Source organism: Fopius arisanus, unplaced genomic scaffold (assembly GCF_000806365.1).
Source record: "Fopius arisanus strain USDA-PBARC FA_bdor unplaced genomic scaffold, ASM80636v1 scaffold00088, whole genome shotgun sequence".
Taxonomy (NCBI): Eukaryota; Metazoa; Arthropoda; class Insecta; order Hymenoptera; family Braconidae; genus Fopius; species Fopius arisanus.
In genome coordinates this window covers 438,519-442,508 of record NW_011887827.1, presented here as the reverse complement: position 1 = coordinate 442,508, position 3,990 = coordinate 438,519, and the positions used below count along the sequence as shown (strand labels likewise).

The 3,990-nt window shown below is 37.5% G+C and overlaps 1 protein-coding gene across 1 annotated transcript in view; it reads right to left on the bottom strand.

The window, feature by feature from the left end:
- The window catches only part of wb (wing blister), a 72,577-nt gene that overhangs the window by 57,588 nt on the left and 10,999 nt on the right, over positions 1–3,990 (bottom strand). Inside the window, exon 2 of the mRNA XM_011311440.1 lies at positions 2,549–2,847. The gene's annotated coding sequence lies outside the window, so the exon portion shown is untranslated. The remainder of the gene's footprint in view (positions 1–2,548; positions 2,848–3,990) is intronic.

Sequence of the window (3,990 nt, the reverse complement as noted above, 5' to 3'; positions counted from 1 at the left end):
TCCGCGGAATTAATTGAATTTCAACTCGCGTGAATGTTATCCCAATGGCTAGACATCTTACTGCAGATGATCACGCCAGAGCCGATCACGAACTGGCGTCGAATAAAAATGAAACGAGTATGGGTTAAAAGTACTAACGATTGTGAATAGAGTGAGGCCCTTTCATCTAGAAAATGTTTCCCCCTCTCATATGGTCAATTAGCAAGAGGATAGATTCCAGGGATTCAACGGAATCGCATTGAGTTTTCGTAATTGGCTGTACGTGAAGCTCCAAGGTATTCACCTGTGCTCACGTGAAGAGCCGAAACTCCATCGGTTTCTTGTCTCCTCTCCTCTACGTATTTATCTTCCGCGTTTGATGGCTGTGTGGCTATTTCTTTCCATTCCCAACGCTCTGGCGTTTCCCTAATTCCTCAGTGGCCTTCGAGACTGAGAAAGTGGAAAGAATTCCACTTGGTGGTAAAAAATTCGGACCAAATAGACCAATACCCGAAATAAAGCAACGGTTTTTATTTTGACATTTGTTATTTCAAATTGAGACCTTTAAACGCGTCAAATTCAACATCAATTGACGTTTCAAATGCGGAGGTGAGACTTCGGGAAATTAAATTGGGACTTTGAAAATTTTTTTTCAAAATTGGGAGTTGGTAACTGGAATTGATCAAAAGTCTCAAGTCGAGATTTTCGAAAGTACTAAAATTCAAATTCAAGTTCATTGAAATAGAAAATCAATTTTTTAGTGAGTGCATGTAGAGATGAATAAAAAAATTCTCATTATCTGAGATGAATAAAAATAATAATAAAGCGTCAAGATTTGTTTATCAGAAATGTCGGCAGCCCCATGCGTTGGGGGTATAATCAGCCCCTTTTTATTCCTGATTAAATTGTCAAGAGGGAGATAATCCGCGAACAATAAAAGCCTCGAGTTTGTCGTGTGTGCGACGTCGAGTCGAGTGTCACTCAAAAATTCTTTTCACATTTCCCAGAACATTGTCAGTCCCCTCTTTGAAACGTCACACCCAACCGATCGTTACGTATGCATTGAAAAGTCATACTGATGACAGTATGCAGAACACAAGACCGCAATTAACCGTTGAATTATGAAAAAAAGAAATAACGAAATAGCTCTTGACTGAAAAATTCATTAACAATTAATTCGCGAAATGAATGACGAGAGAAATTGATTTTTCGACGATTATATTAATTTGTACGGTCAGCTGATAAATATTAATTTGACACGTGATATAAACCCGACATGGAGTGCCCTCGAGTGGCTGTCTGGTCACGACGTGGCTCTCATTTGAAATTACCCAATGAATACAACCACTCGAAATTGTCTCTTTTCAATCATCCAGTTAATTCAGAGACTGGTCAAGCATTTATTCGCGTGGGCGCTGCATTATTTTTATCATCAACGGATTAATCATCGCGAAAAAACCGCGAATTCAGGCATAATTACGGCATTCATCAACAGCCTCGCCAGCATTTCATTAAAAGAAGAATGAATTATGACTGAAGTAAGATTCAATGAATGATCTTCAAATGATAAAAAAAATCATCAACTTCATGAATTGAAAAATCATTTTCCAAATTCATTATTATTAATAAAATCCCGGCTATCACTCAATGAAAAATTCATTGAATAAATGATTGCGATTTAATGACGAATATTAAATCGATGACAGTTGTCAAATATTTAATTTTAATTGTCCGGATAAAATATAATTTCAATTTTTTTAATTAGAAGAAAATATCGAGAATTTTCTAGTGAATTGAATTGATAAAAAATGAGATGCCCGAAAAATCGACAATTTATCCGAAAGTCGGTGGTTTGTTTTTATTTTCATTTTATTAAATGCCTTTCTACTTCATCCTTTATTCGAGAGGTCGATGAAGGGCCCCTGGGTCCCCATTACGCTACAGTATTTTCGGCCCTTAAATAAAAAAAGATAAAAGCACTGGGGTTCCTCGTTAAAACGTTATGCCACCATCTCTTGCAATTTGTAGGAGTGGTTTGGTCGCACGACGCATAAAATGTATACCTGGTTAGGGGGCATAAGATGGCCGGTAGATTCCGGGAAAGGATCAAAAGATTTAACTCCCCCTCACTATCCCTCGCATACCCCTTGTTCACCCTTTTCCAACCACCTTTTATTCTTTTTCCATGTCATTCCTCCCTCTCTTCAACAACTCCCAAAGACGAAACTTGACTTGGAATCGAATAAACAAGACACATAAATCGAGATACATCGGGATAACAATGAGAAAAAACGAGAATAATTTTTTTCGTGAATTCCAGGGGGTGGAGTTGAGAGAAAAAAATTAACGAAGCGGAGAGGAGTGACACGAAGAAGAAAAAAATGGAAAATGGTTTTGGAATTTTTAATTTTGGAGAGTTTTAGGATTTTATTATATCCTAATATCAAAAGGGGAAAGGAAATCGATCTCGAAGTATCTCGAAAGAAATATCTCGCTGGTGGATGTGAAAAAACTAAACGAGGGAACAGAAAGATGAAACAGAAATAAAATATGAAAATTAAAAACTCACCTGTTTGAGATCCAAGACGATTGCAACGAATTCGAATCGTTCTCCTCTGGCTAATGTCGGACTCTGCCACCATTTTCCAGGATCAGGATTAAGAACATTACTGATATTATGCCTTTTCCCAGGATCCGGACTCCTGGCATCGCAGACGGCGCACCTCGACGATTCCGAGGGCTTGCAGAATGTCTCAGGTCCATCCTCTCCACACGTCGCGTTGACGTAAATGTCGGCCTTCGTCGCGACATTAAAAGTCGAGGGAAATAGTCCCCCATTTTTCAGACTTTTGCTCACACCGAATGGCTCTGAAAAAAAAAGAAAAATAACTGGATAAATAAAAGTCAACAAAAAAATTAATGAAGTCCTCATGAATTCAATTTTTCGATTGGGCAATTAAATTTTATATCACTTGGAGGAATGTAAATCAAAAGACCGCATGCGGTTTTACGGTGATTTTTTGAAATTCTCGGGATCCGAAATATTTATTGATAGAGAAAATGAGTTCCACCGTTTTTAGGATTTTTTTTTAATGATTTTTTATAACGGAGGGCATCCGGCGCTCAATTGACCTCGAAAATATCGCAAAAATCGTGGCATTACTAGTTATTTATGGTATTTATGTTACTGGTATGGGTAATTCATACGAATTATAAAGAGATCGCGTGAAATTATGATGAAAGAGTCACGAGGTCGATGTTCATCCCACGATCGTCGGAGAAACCCAATAATTACTGTTTATACACAATTGCCAATGCTTTTGTTCCTCAATGGCAAAATAAAAAAATTATAAAAACCATTAAACAATGGCTTTTCACAAAGGATGAAATTAACATCACAAAATTAACCCAAAAATTAATTAACACAAAAATGTCGGCGTTATTAAAAAAAATTTCAAGTCTTGCAGATCCGAATAATGATTTTGGATAAATTCATAAATAAACAATTGAGATAAATTGTCATAAATGACGGGACACATCCAGACAGATATCCGGTGTGAACCTATATTTTTCTCGGTGTACTTTTAAAATCCCCGGGACAGGGGAAACGACCTCGTGAAGGGGATCGTTAATGCTTTCGCCGCGTTCATTGCCATTAGGGAAACTCGACGATGATTTTGGTGCATGTGGATGTGAGCAGTCACAGTCGGTCGAGAAAATAAAAAAAAAATGTAAGAGACACTCGGAGAAGATGAGTCGCCGTGGAAAATTAATTTTAGAACGGTCCTCGCCACCTGCTTGTCCACCGGATGACTCCTCGCCCAAAAACTCAGACTGCTCACGTGACTTTCCGAGATTTCCATTTTCGATCTGATAATCGCGACAATTTCCATCGACCGTTAACAATTCCACAAAAAAATTAAAGATTAATCAACATTTTGGACTGAATTAATTCAATTTATTTGAGACTGAAGTTTTCAATTAAGACTTTATGATTTCTCAAGTGAATTC